The 20,654-nt window shown below is 33.2% G+C and overlaps 1 protein-coding gene across 1 annotated transcript in view; it reads left to right on the top strand.

Annotated features, from left to right (window-relative positions):
* LOC118362155 (AT-rich interactive domain-containing protein 1B-like) overlaps positions 1-20,654 on the top strand; it is a 329,171-nt gene that overhangs the window by 257,213 nt on the left and 51,304 nt on the right.

Below are 20,654 nucleotides of genomic sequence, written 5' to 3'. Positions count from 1 at the left end.
TGTGAAGAGCGTTGTGTGAAGAGCGTTGTGTGAGGAGCGTTGTGTGAAGAGCGTTGTGTGAGGAGCGTTGTGTGAAGAGCGTTGTGTGAAGAGCGTTGTGTGAGGAGCGTTGTGTGAGGAGCGTTGTGTGAAGGCGTTGTGTGAGAGCATTGTGTGAAGAGTTGTGTGAAGAGCGTTGTGTGAGGAGCGTTGTGTGAAGAGCGTTGTGTGAGGAGCGTTGTGTGAGGAGCGTTGTGTGAAGCGTTGTGTGAAGAGCGTTGTGTGAGAGCGTTGTGTGAGGAGCGTTGTGTGAAGAGCGTTGTGTGAAGAGCGTTGTGTGAAGAGCGTTGTGTGAGGAGCGTTGTGTGAAGAGCGTTGTGTGAAGAGCGTTGTGTGAAGAGCGTTGTGTGAAGAGCGTTGTGTGAAGAGCGTTGTGTGAGGGCGTTGTGTGAAGGGCGTTTGGTGAAGAGCGTTGTGTGAGGAGCGTTGTGTGAGGAGCATTGTGTGAGGAGCGTTGTGTGAAGGGCGTTTGGTGAAGAGCGTTGTGTGAGGAGCGTTGTGTAAGGGCGTTGTGTGAAGGGCGTTGTGTGAGGAGCGTTGTGTGAGGAGCGTTGTGTAAAGGGCGTTGTGTGAAGGGCGTTGTGTGAGGAGCGTTGTGTGAGGAGCGTTGTGTGAAGGGCGTTGTGTGAGGAGCGTTGTGTGAGGCGTTGTGTGAAGGGCGTTGTGTGAGGAGCGTTGTGTAAAGGGCGTTCTGTGAAGGGCGTTGTGTGAGGAGCGTTGTGTGAGGAGCGTTGTGTGAAGGGCGTTGTGTGAAGAGCGTTGTGTGAGGAGCGTTGTGTGAAGAGCGTTGTGTGAGGAGCGTTGTGTGAAGAGCGTTGTGTGAAGAGCGTTGTGTGAGGCGTTGTGTGAAGAGCGTTGTGTGAGGAGCGTTGTGTGAAGAGCGTTGTGTGAGGAGCGTTGTGTGAGGAGCGTTGTGTGAAGAGCGTTGTGTGAAGAGCGTTGTGTGAGGAGCGTTGTGTGAGGCGTTGTGTGAAGAGCGTTGTGTGAAGAGCGTTGTGTGAAGAGCGTTGTGTGAGGAGCGTTGTGTGAAGAGCGTTGTGTGAAGAGCGTTGTGTGAGGAGCGTTGTGTGAAGGGCGTTGTGTGAAGGGCGTTGTGTGAAGAGCGTTGTGTGAAGGGCGTTGTGTGAGGAGCGTTGTGTGAGGAGCGTTGTGTGAGAGCGTTGTGTGAGGAGCGTTGTGTGAAGGGCGTTGTGTGAGGAGCGTTGTGTGAGGAGCGTTGTGTGAGGAGCGTTGTGTGAAGGGCGTTGTGTGAAGGGCGTTGTGTGAAGAGCGTTGTGTGAGGAGCGTTGTGTGAAGGCGTTGTGTGAGGAGCGTTGTGTGAGGAGCGTTGTGTGAGGAGCGTTGTGTGAAGGGCGTTGTGTGAGGAGCGTTGTGTGAGGGCGTTGTGTGAAGGCGTTGTGTGAGGAGCGTTGTGTGAAGGGCGTTTTGTGAAGAGCGTTGTGTGAGGAGCGTTGTGTGAGGAGCATTGTGTGAGGAGCGTTGTGTGAAGGCGTTGTGTGAAGAGCGTTGTGTGAGGAGCGTTGTGTGAGGGCATTGTGTGAGGAGCGTTGTGTGAAGGGCGTTGTGTGAGGAGCGTTGTGTGAGGAGCGTTGTGTGAAGGGCGTTGTGCATTGTGTGAAGGCGTTGTGTGAGGAGCGTTGTTTTAGGAGCGTTGTGTGAGGAGCGTTGTGTGAAGGGCGTTGTGTGAGGAGCGTTGTGAGGAGCGTTGTGTGAAAGGGCATTGTGTGAAGGGCGTTGTGTGAGGCGTTGTTTTAGGAGCGTTGTGTGAGGAGCGTTGTGTGAAGGGCGTTGTGTGAGGAGCGTTGTGTGAGGAGCGTTGTGTGAAGGGCGTTGTGTGAAGGGCATTGTGTGAAGGCGTTGTGTGAGGAGCGTTGTTTTAGGAGCGTTGTGTGAAGGCGTTGTGTGAGGAGCGTTGTGTGAAGGGCGTTGTGTAAAGGGCATTGTGTGAAGGGCGTTGTGTGAGGAGCGTTGTTTTAGGAGCGTTGTGTGAAGGCGTTGTGTAAAGGGCATTGTGTGAAGGGCGTTGTGTGAGGGCGTTGTGTGAAGGGCGTTTGGTGAAGGGCGTTGTGTGAGGAGCGTTGTGTGAGGAGCATTGTGTGAGGAGCGTTGTGTGAAGGCGTTTGTGAAGAGCGTTGTGTGAGGAGCGTTGTGTGAGGAGCGTTGTGTGAGGAGCGTTGTGTGAAGGGCGTTGTGTGAGGGGCGTTGTGTGAGGAGCGTTGTGTGAAGGGCGTTGTGTAAAGGGCATTGTGTGAAGGGCGTTGTGTGAGGAGCGTTGTTTTAGGAGCGTTGTGTGAGGAGCGTTGTGTGAAGGGCGTTGTGTGAGGAGCGTTGTGTGAAGGGCGTTGTGTAAAGGGCATTGTGTGAAGGGCGTTGTGTGAGGAGCGTTGTTTTAGGAGCGTTGTGTGAAGGGCGTTGTGTGAAGGGCGTTGTGTGAGGAGCGTTGTGTGAGGAGCGTTGTGTGAAGGGCGTTGTGTAAAGGGCGTTGTGTGAAGGGCGTTGTGTGAGGAGCGTTGTTTTAGGAGCGTTGTGTGAAGGGCGTTGTGTGAGGAGCGTTGTGTGAAGGGCGTTGTGTAAAGGGCATTGTGTGAAGGGCGTTGTGTGAGGAGCGTTGTTTTAGGAGCGTTGTGTGAGGAGCGTTGTTTTAGGAGCGTTGTGTGCCATGGAACTATTTTATTTATTTTACCTTGAATGAAATGTATTTTTGTTTATACTACAGTAAGAACTGTATATAGTGCAACTAAAAGTGGCAGTAAAAGACATGGGAAAGACAGTTGTACCAATGAACAAAGATGCACTATGTTACCTTGGAAAACACTTCACAAGATATGTACAACACAACACCAAGCTACTTAGGAAACTCAAAATCCACTTGGACAACAAGATTAAAAGCACCAGAACAACCTTGACACATATCAAACAGTGTAATGGGGATTATTATCTAGTGTGTTTGAGCATTTAATGTGTGAGTGCTTCCCAGAGCGGAGAGGAGAGGAGCAGTGGAATTGTGTGTGGGCAGTTAACTCTGGGTGAACCCTGTCAGGGGAGCATGCGTGAAAAACATGGACGCTACTTTTGAAAGGGTAGATTCTCTGTCAACCAATCAGCTAGTAGGAAGAAGGGAAGTGGTCATACTGAGCAGCTCGGGGCTTTGTTTAATGAAGCAATGCTTGTTGGGAGACCGATCAGCAATGCTTCTGCTGAAGTGGCCTTGTGGATGTTAATCTCTATCTTTGTACAGAACATTTACATTACATTTAAGTCATTTAGCAGACGCTCTTATCCAGAGCGACTTACAAATTGGTGCATTCACCTTATGACATCCAGTGGAACAGTCACTTTACAATAGTGCATCTAAATCTTAAAAGGGGGTGAGAAGGATTACTTATCCTATCCTAGGTATTCCTTAAAGAGGTGGGGTTTCAGGTGTCTCCGGAAGGTGGTGATTGACTCCGCTGTCCTGGCGTCGTGAGGGAGTTTGTTCCACCATTGGGGGGCCAGAGCAGCGAACAGTTTTGACTGGGCTGAGCGGGAACTGTACTTCCTCAGTGGTAGGGAGGCGAGCAGGCCAGAGGTGGATGAACGCAGTGCCCTTGTTGGGTGTAGGGCCTGATCAGAGCCTGGAGGTACTGAGGTGCCGTTCCCCTCACAGCTCCGTAGGCAAGCACCATGGTCTTGTAGTGGATGCGAGCTTCAACTGGAAGCCAGTGGAGAGAGCGGAGGAGCGGGGTGACGTGAGAGAACTTGGGAAGGTTGAACACCAGATGGGCTGCGGCGTTCTGGATGAGTTGTAGGGGTTTAATGGCACAGGCAGGGAGCCCAGCCAACAGCGAGTTGCAGTAATCCAGACGGGAGATGACAAGTGCCTGGATTAGGACCCGCGCCGCTTCCTGTGAGGCAGGGTGAGCATGAACCTACAGGAACGGGCCACCGCCTTGATGTTAGTTGAGAACGACAGGGTGTTGTCCAGGATCACGCCAAGGTTCTTAGCGCTCTGGGAGGAGGACACAATGGAGTTGTCAACCGTGATGGCGAGATCATGGAACGGGCAGTCCTTCCCCAGGAGGAAGAGCAGCTCCGTCATTAATAGAACTGAGTGAGTTTTAGAACATTAATTGAACTGAGTGAGTTTTTAGAACATTAATTGAACTGAGTGAGTTTTTAGAACATCATTAATAGAACTGAGTGAGTTTTAGAACATTAATAGAACTGAGTGAGTTTTAGAACATTAATTGAACTGAGTGAGTTTTAGAACATTAATTGAACTGAGTGAGTTTTTAGAACATCATTAATAGAACTGAGTGAGTTTTTAGAACATCATTAATAGAACTGAGTGAGTTTCAGAACATTAATAGAACTGAGTGAGTTTTAGAACATTAATTGAACTGAGTGAGTTTTAGAACATTAATTGAACTGAGTGAGTTTTTAGAACATCATTAATAGAACTGAGTGAGTTTTAGAACATTAATTGAACTGAGTGAGTTTTAGAACATTAATTGAACTGAGTGAGTTTTTAGAACATCATTAATAGCCCTGAGTGAGTTTTAGAACATTAATAGAACTGAGTGAGTTTTAGAACATTAATAGAACTGAGTGAGTATTTAGAACATTAATAGAACTGAGTGAGTTTTTAGAACATCATTAATAGAACTGAGTGAGTTTTTAGAACATCATTAATAGAACTGAGTGAGTTTCAGAACATTAATAGAACTGAGTGAGTTTTAGAACATTAATTGAACTGAGTGAGTTTTTAGAACATTAATAGAACTGAGTGAGTTTTTAGAACATCATTAATAGAACTGAGTGAGTTTTAGAACATTAATTGAACTGAGTGAGTTTTAGAACATTAATTGAACTGAGTGAGTTTTAGAACATTAATTGAACTGAGTGAGTTTTTAGAACATCATTAATAGAACTGAGTGAGTTTTAGAACATTAATTGAACTGAGTGAGTTTTAGAACATTAATTGAACTGAGTGAGTTTTTAGAACATCATTAATAGCCCTGAGTGAGTTTTAGAACATTAATAGAACTGAGTGAGTTTTAGAACATTAATAGAACTGAGTGAGTATTTAGAACATTAATAGAACTGAGTGAGTTTTTAGAACATCATTAATAGAACTAAGTGAGTTTTTAGAACATCATTAATAGAACTGAGTGAGTTTTTAGAACATTAATTGAACTGAGTGAGTTTTAGAACATTAATAGAACTGAGTGAGTTTTAGAACATTAATAGAACTGAGTGAGTTTTTAGAACATCATTAATAGAACTGAGTGAGTTTTAGAACATCATTAATAGAACTGAGTGAGTTTTAGAACATCATTAATAGAACTGAGTGAGTTTTAGAACATTAATTGAACTGAAGTTTTGAACATTAATAGAACTGAGTTTTAGAACATCATTAATAGAACTGAGTGAGTTTTAGAACATCATTAATAGAACTGAGTGAGTTTTTAGAACATCATTAATAGAACTGAGTGAGTTTAAGAACATTAATAGAACTGAGTGAGTTTTAAGAACATCATTAATAGAACTGAGTGAGTTTTAGAACATTAATGAACTGAGTGAGTTTAAGAACATTAATAGAACTGAGTGAGTTTTAGAACATTAATAGAACTGAGTGAGTTTTAGAACATTAATAGAACTGAGTGAGTTTAAGAACATTAATAGCACTGAGTGAGTTTTTAGAACATCATTAATAGAACTGAGTGAGTTTTAGAACATTAATAGAACTGAGTGAGTTTAAGAACATTAATAGAACTGAGTGAGTTTTTAGAACATTAATAGAACTGAGTGAGTTTTAGAACATTAATAGAACTGAGTGAGTTTAAGAACATTAATAGCACTGAGTGAGTTTTAGAACATTAATTGAACTGAGTGAGTTTTAGAACATCATTAATAGCCCTGAGTGAGTTTTAGAACATTAATAGAACTGAGTGAGTTTTAGAACATCATTAATAGAACTGAGTGAGTTTTAGAACATTAATAGAACTGAGTGAGTTTTAAGAACATCATTAATAGAACTGAGTGAGTTTTAGAACATCATTAATAGAACTGAGTGAGTTTTTAATAGAACTGAAGTTTTAGAACATTAATTGAACTGAGTGAGTTTTAGAACATTAATAGAACTGAGTGAGTTTTAGAACATCATTAATAGAACTGAGTGAGTTTTAGAACATTAATTGAACTGAAGTTTTAGAACATTAATTGAACTGAGTGAGTTTTAGAACATCATTAATAGAACTGAGTGAGTTTCAGAACATTAATAGAACTGAGTGAGTTTTAGAACATTAATTGAACTGAGTGAGTTTTAGAACATTAATTGAACTGAGTGAGTTTTTAGAACATCATTAATAGCCCTGAGTGAGTTTTAGAACATTAATAGAACTGAGTGAGTTTTAGAACATTAATAGAACTGAGTGAGTATTTAGAACATTAATAGAACTGAGTGAGTTTTTAGAACATCATTAATAGAACTAAGTGAGTTTTTAGAACATCATTAATAGAACTGAGTGAGTTTTTAGAACATTAATTGAACTGAGTGAGTTTTAGAACATTAATAGAACTGAGTGAGTTTTAGAACATTAATAGAACTGAGTGAGTTTTTAGAACATCATTAATAGAACTGAGTGAGTTTTTAGAACATCATTAATAGAACTGAGTGAGTTTTTAGAACATCATTAATAGAACTGAGTGAGTTTTAGAACATTAATTGAACTGAGTGAGTTTTAGAACATTAATAGAACTGAGTGAGTTTTTAGAACATCATTAATAGAACTGAGTGAGTTTTTAGAACATCATTAATAGAACTGAGTGAGTTTTTAGAACATCATTAATAGAACTGAGTGAGTTTAAGAACATTAATAGAACTGAGTGAGTTTTAAGAACATCATTAATAGAACTGAGTGAGTTTTAGAACATTAATAGAACTGAGTGAGTTTAAGAACATTAATAGAACTGAGTGAGTTTTAGAACATTAATAGAACTGAGTGAGTTTTAGAACATTAATAGAACTGAGTGAGTTTAAGAACATTAATAGCACTGTGAGTTTTAGAACATCATTAATAGAACTGAGTGAGTTTTTAGAACATCATTAATAGAACTGAGTGAGTTTCAGAACATTAATAGAACTGAGTGAGTTTTAGAACATTAATTGAACTGAGTGAGTTTTTAGAACATTAATAGAACTGAGTGAGTTTTTAGAACATCATTAATAGAACTGAGTGAGTTTTAGAACATTAATTGAACTGAGTGAGTTTTAGAACATTAATTGAACTGAGTGAGTTTTAGAACATTAATTGAACTGAGTGAGTTTTTAGAACATCATTAATAGCCCTTAGTGAGTTTTAGAACATTAATAGAACTGAGTGAGTTTTAGAACATTAATAGAACTGAGTGAGTTTTTAGAACATCATTAATATAACTGAGTGAGTTTTAGAACATTAATAGAACTGAGTGAGTTTTTAGAACATTAATAGAACTGAGTGAGTTTTTAGAACATCATTAATAGAACTAAGTGAGTTTTTAGAACATCATTAATAGAACTGAGTGAGTTTTTAGAACATCATTAATAGAACTGAGTGAGTTTTAGAACATTAATTGAACTGAGTGAGTTTTAGAACATCATTAATAGAACTGAGTGAGTTTTAGAACATTAATTGAACTGAGTGAGTTTTAGAACATTAATAGAACTGAGTGAGTTTTTAGAACATCATTAATAGAACTGAGTGAGTTTTTAGAACATCATTAATAGAACTGAGTGAGTTTTTAGAACATCATTAATAGAACTGAGTGAGTTTAAGAACATTAATAGAACTGAGTGAGTTTTAGAACATTAATTGAACTGAGTGAGTTTTAGAACATTAATTGAACTGAGTGAGTTTTTAGAACATCATTAATAGAACTGAGTGAGTTTTTAGAACATCATTAATAGAACTGAGTGAGTTTCAGAACATCATTAATAGAACTGAGTGAGTTTAAGAACATTAATAGAACTGAGTGAGTTTTAAGAACATCATTAATAGAACTGAGTGAGTTTTAGAACATTAATAGAACTGAGTGAGTTTAAGAACATTAATAGAACTGAGTGAGTTTTTAGAACATTAATAGAACTGAGTGAGTTTTAGAACATTAATAGAACTGAAGTTTAAGAACATTAATAGCACTGAGTGAGTTTTAGAACATCATTAATAGAACTGAGTGAGTTTTAGAACATCATTAATAGAACTGAGTGAGTTTCAGAACATTAATAGAACTGAGTGAGTTTTAGAACATTAATTGAACTGAGTGAGTTTTTAGAACATTAATAGAACTGAGTGAGTTTTTAGAACATCATTAATAGAACTGAGTGAGTTTTAGAACATTAATTGAACTGAGTGAGTTTTAGAACATTAATTGAACTGAGTGAGTTTTAGAACATTAATTGAACTGAGTGAGTTTTTAGAACATCATTAATAGCCCTTAGTGAGTTTTAGAACATTAATAGAACTGAGTGAGTTTTAGAACATTAATAGAACTGAGTGAGTTTTTAGAACATCATTAATATAACTGAGTGAGTTTTAGAACATTAATAGAACTGCGTGAGTTTTAGAACATTAATAGAACTGAGTGAGTTTTAGAACATCATTAATAGAACTAAGTGAGTTTCAGAACATTAATAGAACTGAGTGAGTTTAAGAACATTAATAGAACTGAGTGAGTTTTTAGAACATTAATAGCACTGAGTGAGTTTTTAGAACATCATTAATAGAACTGAGTGAGTTTTTAGAACATCATTAATAGAACTGAGTGAGTTTCAGAACATTAATAGAACTGAGTGAGTTTTAGAACATTAATTGAACTGAGTGAGTTTTTAGAACATCATTAATAGCCCTTAGTGAGTTTTAGAACATTAATAGAACTGAGTGAGTTTTAGAACATTAATAGAACTGAGTGAGTTTTTAGAACATCATTAATATAACTGAGTGAGTTTTAGAACATTAATAGAACTGAGTGAGTTTTTAGAACATTAATAGAACTGAGTGAGTTTTTAGAACATCATTAATAGAACTAAGTGAGTTTTTAGAACATCATTAATAGAACTGAGTGAGTTTTTAGAACATCATTAATAGAACTGAGTGAGTTTTAGAACATTAATTGAACTGAGTGAGTTTTAGAACATTAATAGAACTGAGTGAGTTTTTAGAACATCATTAATAGAACTGAGTGAGTTTTTAGAACATCATTAATAGAACTAAGTGAGTTTTTAGAACATCATTAATAGAACTGAGTGAGTTTAAGAACATTAATAGAACTGAGTGAGTTTTAAGAAGAACATTAATAGAACTGAGTGAGTTTTAAGAACATCATTAATATAACTGAGTGAGTTTTAGAACATTAATAGAACTGAGTGAGTTTTTAGAACATTAATAGAACTGAGTGAGTTTTTAGAACATCATTAATAGAACTGAGTGAGTTTTTAGAACATCATTAATAGAACTGAGTGAGTTTCAGAACATTAATAGAACTGAGTGAGTTTTAGAACATTAATTGAACTGAGTGAGTTTTAGAACATTAATTGAACTGAGTGAGTTTTTAGAACATTAATAGAACTGAGTGAGTTTTTAGAACATCATTAATAGAACTGAGTGAGTTTTAGAACATTAATTGAACTGAGTGAGTTTTAGAACATTAATTGAACTGAGTGAGTTTTAGAACATTAATTGAACTGAGTGAGTTTTTAGAACATCATTAATAGCCCTTAGTGAGTTTTAGAACATTAATAGAACTGAGTGAGTTTTAGAACATTAATAGAACTGAGTGAGTTTTTAGAACATCATTAATATAACTGAGTGAGTTTTAGAACATTAATAGAACTGAGTGAGTTTTAGAACATTAATAGAACTGAGTGAGTTTTAGAACATCATTAATATAACTAAGTGAGTTTTAGAACATCATTAATAGAACTAAGTGAGTTTTAGAACATCATTAATAGAACTGAGTGAGTTTTAGAACATTAATAGAACTGAGTGAGTTTTAGAACATTTATAGAACTGAGTGAGTTTTTAGAACATCATTAATAGAACTGAGTGAGTTTTTAGAACATCATTAATAGAACTGAGTGAGTTTTTAGAACATCATTAATAGAACTGAGTGAGTTTTAGAACATTAATTGAACATTTTAGAACATTAATAGAACTGAGTGAGTTTTAGAACATCATTAATAGAACTGAGTGAGTTTTAGAACATCATTAATAGAACTGAGTGAGTTTTAAGAACATCGTTAATAGAACTGAGTGAGTTTTAGAACATTAATAGAACTGAGTGAGTTTAAGAACATTAATAGAACTGAGTGAGTTTTAGAACATTAATAGAACTGAGTGAGTTTTAGAACATTAATAGAACTGAGTGAGTTTTAGAACATCATTAATAGAACTGAGTGAGTTTTTAGAACATCATTAATAGAACTGAGTGAGTTTTAGAACATTAATTGAACTGAGTGAGTTTTAGAACATTAATTGAACTAAGTGAGTTTCAGAACATTAATAGAACTGAGTGAGTTTTAGAACATCATTAATAGAACTGAGTGAGTTTTAGAACATTAATAGAACTGAGTGAGTTTAAGAACATTAATAGAACTGAGTGAGTTTAAGAACATTAATAGAACTGAGTGAGTTTTAGAACATCATTAATAGAACTGAGTGAGTTTTAGAACATCATTAATAGAACTGAGTGAGTTTTAGAACATTAATTGAACTGAGTGAGTTTTAGAACATTAATAGAACTGAGTGAGTTTTAGAACATCATTAATAGAACTGAGTGAGTTTTTAGAACATCATTAATAGAACTGAGTGAGTTTTAGAACATCATTAATAGAACTGAGTGAGTTTAAGAACATTAATAGAACTGAGTGAGTTTTAAGAACATCGTTAATAGAACTGAGTGAGTTTTAGAACATTAATAGAACTGAGTGAGTTTAAGAACATTAATAGAACTGAGTGAGTTTTAGAACATTAATAGAACTGAGTGAGTTTTAGAACATTAATAGAACTGAGTGAGTTTAAGAACATTAATAGAACTGAGTGAGTTTTAGAACATCATTAATAGAACTGAGTGAGTTTTAGAACATCATTAATAGAACTGAGTGAGTTTTAGAACATTAATTGAACTGAGTGAGTTTTAGAACATTAATTGAACTGAGTGAGTTTCAGAACATTAATAGAACTGAGTGAGTTTTTAGAACATCATTAATAGAACTGAGTGAGTTTTAGAACATTAATAGAACTGAGTGAGTTTAAGAACATTAATAGAACTGAGTGAGTTTAAGAACATTAATAGAACTGAGTGAGTTTTAGAACATCATTAATAGAACTGAGTGAGTTTTAGAACATTAATTGAACTGAGTGAGTTTTAAGAACATCATTAATAGAACTGAGTGAGTTTTAAGAACATCATTAATAGAACTGAGTGAGTTTTAAGAACATCATTAATAGAACTGAGTGAGTTTTAGAACATTAATAGAACTGAGTGAGTTTAAGAACATTAATAGAACTGAGTGAGTTTAAGAACATTAATAGAACTGAGTGAGTTTAAGAACATTAATAGAACTGAGTGAGTTTTAGAACATCATTAATAGAACTGAGTGAGTTTTAAGAACATCATTAATAGAACTGAGTGAGTTTTAAGAACATCATTAATAGAACTGAGTGAGTTTTAAGAACATCATTAATAGAACTGAGTGAGTTTTAGAACATTAATAGAACTGAGTGAGTTTAAGAACATTAATAGAACTGAGTGAGTTTTAGAACATTAATAGAACTGAGTGAGTTTAAGAACATTAATAGAACTGAGTGAGTTTTAAGAACATCATTAATAGAACTGAGTGAGTTTTAGAACATTAATAGAACTGAGTGAGTTTTAGAACATTAATAGAACTGAGTGAGTTTAAGAACATTAATAGAACTGAGTGAGTTTTAGAACATTAATAGAACTGAGTGAGTTTTAGAACATTAATAGAACTGAGTGAGTTTTAGAACATTACTAGAACTGAGTGAGTTTAAGAACATTAATAGAACTGAGTGAGTTTAAGAACATTAATAGAACTGAGTGAGTTTTAGAACATTAATAGAACTGAGTGAGTTTTAGAACATTAATAGAACTGAGTGAGTTTTAGAACATTACTAGAACTGAGTGAGTTTTAGAACATTAATTGAACTGAGTGAGTTTTAGAACATTAATAGAACTGAGTGAGTTTTTAGAACATCATTAATAGAACTGAGTGAGTTTTAGAACATCATTAATAGAACTGAGTGAGTTTTTAGAACATCATTAATAGAACTGAGTGAGTTTAAGAACATTAATAGAACTGAGTGAGTTTTAAGAACATCGTTAATAGAACTGAGTGAGTTTTAGAACATTAATAGAACTGAGTGAGTTTAAGAACATTAATAGAACTGAGTGAGTTTTTAGAACATTAATAGAACTGAGTGAGTTTTTAGAACATTAATAGAACTGAGTGAGTTTAAGAACATTAATAGAACTGAGTGAGTTTTTAGAACATCATTAATAGAACTGAGTGAGTTTTTAGAACATCATTAATAGAACTGAGTGAGTTTTAGAACATTAATAGAACTGAGTGAGTTTTAGAACATTAATTGAACTGAGTGAGTTTTAGAACATTAATTGAACTGAGTGAGTTTTTAGAACATCATTAATAGAACTGAGTGAGTTTTTAGAACATCATTAATAGAACTGAGTGAGTTTTAGAACATTAATATAACTGAGTGAGTTTTAGAACATTAATAGAACTGAGTGAGTTTTTAGAACATCATTAATAGAACTGAGTGAGTTTTAGAACATTAATTGAACTGAGTGAGTTTTAAGAACATCATTAATAGAACTGAGTGAGTTTTAAGAACATCATTAATAGAACTGAGTGAGTTTTAAGAACATCATTAATAGAACTGAGTGAGTTTTAGAACATTAATAGAACTGAGTGAGTTTAAGAACATTAATAGAACTAAGTGAGTTTAAGAACATTAATAGAACTGAGTGAGTTTAAGAACATTAATAGAACTGAGTGAGTTTTTAGAACATCATTAATAGAACTGAGTGAGTTTTAAGAACATCATTAATAGAACTGAGTGAGTTTTAAGAACATCATTAATAGAACTGAGTGAGTTTTAAGAACATCATTAATAGAACTGAGTGAGTTTTTAGAACATTAATAGAACTGAGTGAGTTTTTAGAACATCATTAATAGAACTGAGTGAGTTTTTAGAACATCATTAATAGAACTGAGTGAGTTTTAGAACATTAATAGAACTGAGTGAGTTTTTAGAACATTAATAGAACTGAGTGAGTTTTAGAACATTAATAGAACTGAGTGAGTTTTTAGAACATTAATAGAACTGAGTGAGTTTAAGAACATTAATAGAACTGAGTGAGTTTAAGAACATTAATAGAACTGATTGAGTTTTTAGAACATTAATAGAACTGAGTGAGTTTTTAGAACATTACTAGAACTGAGTGAGTTTAAGAACATTAATAGAACTGAGTGAGTTTTTAGAACATCATTAATAGAACTGAGTGAGTTTTTAGAACATCATTAATAGAACTGAGTGAGTTTTCAGAACATCATTAATAGAACTGAGTGAGTTTTTAGAACATCATTAATAGAACTGAGTGAGTTTTTAGAACATCATTAATAGAACTGAGTGAGTTTTAGAACATTAATTGAACTGAGTGAGTTTTAGAACATTAATAGAACTGAGTGAGTTTTTAGAACATCATTAATAGAACTGAGTGAGTTTTTAGAACATCATTAATAGAACTAAGTGAGTTTTTAGAACATCATTAATAGAACTGAGTGAGTTTAAGAACATTAATAGAACTGAGTGAGTTTTAAGAACATCATTAATATAACTGAGTGAGTTTTAGAACATTAATAGAACTGAGTGAGTTTAAGAACATTAATAGAACTGAGTGAGTTTTTAGAACATTAATAGAACTGAGTGAGTTTTTAGAACATTAATAGAACTGAGTGAGTTTAAGAACATTAATAGAAATGAGTGAGTTTTAGAACATCATTAATAGAACTGAGTGAGTTTTTAGAACATCATTAATAGAACTGAGTGAGTTTTTAGAACATTAATTGAACTGAGTGAGTTTTAGAACATTAATTGAACTGAGTGAGTTTCAGAACATTAATAGAACTGAGTGAGTTTTAGAACATCATTAATAGAACTGAGTGAGTTTTAGAACATTAATAGAACTGAGTGAGTTTAAGAACATTAATAGAACTGAGTGAGTTTAAGAACATTAATAGAACTGAGTGAGTTTTTAGAACATCATTAATAGAACTGAGTGAGTTTTAGAACATTAATTGAACTGAGTGAGTTTTAAGAACATCATTAATAGAACTGAGTGAGTTTTAAGAACATCATTAATAGAACTGAGTGAGTTTTAAGAACATCATTAATAGAACTGAGTGAGTTTTAGAACATTAATAGAACTGAGTGAGTTTAAGAACATTAATAGAACTGAGTGAGTTTAAGAACATTAATAGAACTGAGTGAGTTTAAGAACATTAATAGAACTGAGTGAGTTTTTAGAACATCATTAATAGAACTGAGTGAGTTTTAAGAACATCATTAATAGAACTGAGTGAGTTTTAAGAACATCATTAATAGAACTGAGTGAGTTTTAAGAACATCATTAATAGAACTGAGTGAGTTTTAGAACATTAATAGAACTGAGTGAGTTTAAGAACATTAATAGAACTGAGTGAGTTTAAGAACATTAATAGAACTGAGTGAGTTTAAGAACATTAATAGAACTGAGTGAGTTTTTAGAACATTAATAGAACTGAGTGAGTTTTAGAACATTAATAGAACTGAGTGAGTTTTTAGAACATTAATAGAACTGAGTGAGTTTAAGAACATTAATAGAACTGAGTGAGTTTAAGAACATTAATAGAACTGAGTGAGTTTTAGAACATTAATAGAACTGAGTGAGTTTTAGAACATTAATAGAACTGAGTGAGTTTTAGAACATTACTAGAACTGAGTGAGTTTAAGAACATTAATAGAACTGAGTGAGTTTAAGAACATTAATAGAACTGAGTGAGTTTTTAGAACATTAATAGAACTGAGTGAGTTTTAGAACATTAATAGAACTGAGTGAGTTTTTAGAACATTACTAGAACTGAGTGAGTTTTAGAACATTAATTGAACTGAGTGAGTTATAGAACATTAATAGAACTGAGTGAGTTTTTAGAACATCATTAATAGAACTGAGTGAGTTTTTAGAACATCATTAATAGAACTGAGTGAGTTTTAGAACATCATTAATAGAACTGAGTGAGTTTAAGAACATTAATAGAACTGAGTGAGTTTTAAGAACATCGTTAATAGAACTGAGTGAGTTTTAGAACATTAATAGAACTGAGTGAGTTTAAGAACATTAATAGAACTGAGTGAGTTTTAGAACATTAATAGAACTGAGTGAGTTTTTAGAACATTAATAGAACTGAGTGAGTTTAAGAACATTAATAGAACTTAGTGAGTTTTTAGAACATCATTAATAGAACTGAGTGAGTTTTTAGAACATCATTAATAGAACTGAGTGAGTTTTTAGAACATTAATTGAACTGAGTGAGTTTTAGAACATTAATAGAACTGAGTGAGTTTTTAGAACATCATTAATAGAACTGAGTGAGTTTTTAGAACATCATTAATAGAACTGAGTGAGTTTTAAGAACATCGTTAATAGAACTGAGTGAGTTTTAGAACATTAATAGAACTGAGTGAGTTTAAGAACATTAATAGAACTGAGTGAGTTTTAGAACATTAATAGAACTGAGTGAGTTTTTAGAACATTAATAGAACTGAGTGAGTTTTTAGAACATCATTAATAGAACTGAGTGAGTTTTTAGAACATCATTAATAGAACTGAGTGAGTTTTTAGAACATTAATTGAACTGAGTGAGTTTTAGAACATTAATTGAACTGAGTGAGTTTCAGAACATTAATAGAACTGAGTGAGTTTTTAGAACATCATTAATAGAACTGAGTGAGTTTTTAGAACATTAATAGAACTGAGTGAGTTTAAGAACATTAATAGAACTGAGTGAGTTTAAGAACATTAATAGAACTGAGTGAGTTTTTAGAACATCATTAATAGAACTGAGTGAGTTTTTAGAACATCATTAATAGAACTGAGTGAGTTTTAGAACATTAATTGAACTGAGTGAGTTTTAGAACATTAATAGAACTGAGTGAGTTTTTAGAACATCATTAATAGAACTGAGTGAGTTTTAGAACATTAATAGAACTGAGTGAGTTTTTAGAACATCATTAATAGAACTGAGTGAGTTTAAGAACATTAATAGAACTGAGTGAGTTTTAAGAACATCATTAATATAACTGAGTGAGTTTTAGAACATTAATAGAACTGAGTGAGTTTAAGAACATTAATAGAACTGAGTGAGTTTTAAGAACATTAATAGAACTGAGTGAGTTTTAGAACATTAATAGAACTGAGTGAGTTTAAGAACATTAATAGAACTGAGTGAGTTTTTAGAACATCATTAATAGAACTGAGTGAGTTTTTAGAACATCATTAATAGAACTGAGTGAGTTTTTAGAACATTAATTGAACTGAGTGAGTTTTAGAACATTAATTGAACTGAGTGAGTTTCAGAACATTAATAGAACTGAGTGAGTTTTTAGAACATCATTAATAGAACTGAGTGAGTTTTTAGAACATTAATAGAACTGAGTGAGTTTAAGAACATTAATAGAACTGAGTGAGTTTAAGAACATTAATAGAACTGAGTGAGTTTTTAGAACATTAATAGAACTGAGTGAGTTTTTAGAACATTAATAGAACTGAGTGAGTTTAAGAACATTAATAGAACTTAGTGAGTTTTTAGAACATCATTAATAGAACTGAGTGAGTTTTTAGAACATCATTAATAGAACTGAGTGAGTTTTTAGAACATTAATTGAACTGAGTGAGTTTAAGAACATTAATAGAACTGAGTGAGTTTAAGAACATTAATAGAACTGAGTGAGTTTAAGAACATTAATAGAACTGAGTGAGTTTTTAGAACATCATTAATAGAACTGAGTGAGTTTTAAGAACATCATTAATAGAACTGAGTGAGTTTTAAGAACATCATTAATAGAACTGAGTGAGTTTTAAGAACATCATTAATAGAACTGAGTGAGTTTTAGAACATTAATACAACTGAGTGATTTTAAGAACATTAATAGAACTGAGTGAGTTTTAGAACATTAATAGAACTGAGTGAGTTTATAGAACATTAATAGAACTGAGTGAGTTTTAAGAACATCATTAATAGAACTGAGTGAGTTTTAGAACATTAATAGAACTGAGTGAGTTTTTAGAACATTAATAGAACTGAGTGAGTTTTAGAACATTAATAGAACTGAGTGAGTTTTTAGAACATTAATAGAACTGAGTGAGTTTTAGAACATTAATAGAACTGAGTGAGTTTTTAGAACATTAATAGAACTGAGTGAGTTTAAGAACATTAATAGAACTGAGTGAGTTTTAGAACATTAATAGAACTGAGTGAGTTTTTAGAACATTAATAGAACTGAGTGAGTTTTAGAACATTAATAGAACTGAGTGAGTTTTTAGAACATTAATAGAACTGAGTGAGTTTTAGAACATTAATTGAACTGAGTGAGTTTTAGAACATTAATAGAACTGAGTGAGTTTTTAGAACATCATTAATAGAACTGAGTGAGTTTTTAGAACATCATTAATAGAACTGAGTGAGTTTTTAGAACATCATTAATAGAACTGAGTGAGTTTAAGAACATTAATAGAACTGAGTGAGTTTTAAGAACATCATTAATAGAACTGAGTGAGTTTTAGAACATTAATAGAACTGAGTGAGTTTAAGAACATTAATAGAACTGAGTGAGTTTTTAGAACATTAATAGAACTGAGTGAGTTTTTAGAACATTAATAGAACTGAGTGAGTTTAAGAACATTAATAGCACTGAGTGAGTTTTTAGAACATCATTAATAGAACTGAGTGAGTTTTTAGAACATCATTAATAGAACTGAGTGAGTTTCAGAACATTAATAGAACTGAGTGAGTTTTAGAACATTAATTGAACTGAGTGAGTTTTAGAACATTAATTGAACTGAGTGAGTTTTTAGAACATTAATAGAACTGAGTGAGTTTTAGAACATTAATAGAACTGAGTGAGTTTAAGAACATTAATAGAACTGAGTGAGTTTAAGAACATTAATAGAACTGAGTGAGTTTTTAGAACATCATTAATAGAACTGAGTGAGTTTTAGAACATTAATTGAACTGAGTGAGTTTTAAGAACATCATTAATAGAACTGAGTGAGTTTTAAGAACATCATTAATAGAACTGAGTGAGTTTTAAGAACATCATTAATAGAACTGAGTGAGTTTTAGAACATTAATAGAACTGAGTGAGTTTAAGAACATTAATAGAACTAAGTGAGTTTAAGAACATTAATAGAACTGAGTGAGTTTAAGAACATTAATAGAACTGAGTGAGTTTTAGAACATCATTAATAGAACTGAGTGAGTTTTAAGAACATCATTAATAGAACTGAGTGAGTTTTAAGAACATCATTAATAGAACTGAGTGAGTTTTAAGAACATCATTAATAGAACTGAGTGAGTTTTAGAACATTAATAGAACTGAGTGAGTTTAAGAACATTAATAGAACTGAGTGAGTTTAAGAACATTAATAGAACTGAGTGAGTTTAAGAACATTAATAGAACTGAGTGAGTTTTAGAACATTAATAGAACTGAGTGAGTTTAAGAACATTAATAGAACTGAGTGAGTTTTTAGAACATTAATAGAACTGAGTGAGTTTAAGAACATTAATAGAACTGAGTGAGTTTAAGAACATTAATAGAACTGATTGAGTTTTTAGAACATTAATAGAACTGAGTGAGTTTTTAGAACATTACTAGAACTGAGTGAGTTTAAGAACATTAATAGAACTGAGTGAGTTTTAGAACATCATTAATAGAACTGAGTGAGTTTTTAGAACATTAATAGAACTGAGTGAGTTTTTAGAACATCATTAATAGAACTGAGTGAGTTTTTAGAACATCATTAATAGAACTGAGTGAGTTTTTAGAACATCATTAATAGAACTGAGTGAGTTTTAGAACATTAATTGAACTGAGTGAGTTTTAGAACATTAATAGAACTGAGTGAGTTTTTAGAACATCATTAATAGAACTGAGTGAGTTTTTAGAACATCATTAATAGAACTGAGTGAGTTTTTAGAACATCATTAATAGAACTGAGTGAGTTTAAGAACATTAATAGAACTGAGTGAGTTTTAGAACATTAATTGAACTGAGTGAGTTTTAGAACATTAATAGAACTGAGTGAGTTTAAGAACATTAATAGAACTGAGTGAGTTTTTAGAACATTAATAGAACTGAGTGAGTTTTAGAACATTAATAGAACTGAGTGAGTTTAAGAACATTAATAGAAATGAGTGAGTTTTTAGAACATCATTAATAGAACTGAGTGAGTTTTAGAACATCATTAATAGAACTGAGTGAGTTTTAGAACATTAATTGAACTGAGTGAGTTTTAGAACATTAATTGAACTGAGTGAGTTTCAGAACATTAATAGAACTGAGTGAGTTTTTAGAACATCATTAATAGAACTGAGTGAGTTTTAGAACATTAATAGAACTGAGTGAGTTTAAGAACATTAATAGAACTGAGTGAGTTTAAGAACATTAATAGAACTGAGTGAGTTTTTAGAACATCATTAATAGAACTGAGTGAGTTTTTAGAACATTAATTGAACTGAGTGAGTTTTAAGAACATCATTAATAGAACTGAGTGAGTTTTAAGAACATCATTAATAGAACTGAGTGAGTTTTAAGAACATCATTAATAGAACTGAGTGAGTTTTAGAACATTAATAGAACTGAGTGAGTTTAAGAACATTAATAGAACTGAGTGAGTTTAAGAACATTAATAGAACTGAGTGAGTTTAAGAACATTAATAGAACTGAGTGAGTTTTTAGAACATCATTAATAGAACTGAGTGAGTTTTAAGAACATCATTAATAGAACTGAGTGAGTTTTAAGAACATCATTAATAGAACTGAGTGAGTTTTAAGAACATCATTAATAGAACTGAGTGAGTTTTAGAACATTAATAGAACTGAGTGAGTTTAAGAACATTAATAGAACTGAGTGAGTTTAAGAACATTAATAGAACTGAGTGAGTTTAAGAACATTAATAGAACTGAGTGAGTTTTAGAACATTAATAGAACTGAGTGAGTTTTAGAACATTAATAGAACTGAGTGAGTTTTAGAACATTAATAGAACTGAGTGAGTTTAAGAACATTAATAGAACTGAGTGAGTTTAAGAACATTAATAGAACTGAGTGAGTTTTTAGAACATTAATAGAACTGAGTGAGTTTTTAGAACATTAATAGAACTGAGTGAGTTTTTAGAACATTACTAGAACTGAGTGAGTTTAAGAACATTAATAGAACTGAGTGAGTTTAAGAACATTAATAGAACTGAGTGAGTTTTTAGAACATTAATAGAACTGAGTGAGTTTTTAGAACAT

This window comes from Oncorhynchus keta, chromosome 29, assembly GCF_023373465.1.
Source record: "Oncorhynchus keta strain PuntledgeMale-10-30-2019 chromosome 29, Oket_V2, whole genome shotgun sequence".
Taxonomy (NCBI): domain Eukaryota; kingdom Metazoa; phylum Chordata; class Actinopteri; order Salmoniformes; family Salmonidae; genus Oncorhynchus; species Oncorhynchus keta.
Note: the sequence above shows the minus strand (reverse complement) of the source record. Positions and strands in the feature narration are given on the sequence as shown.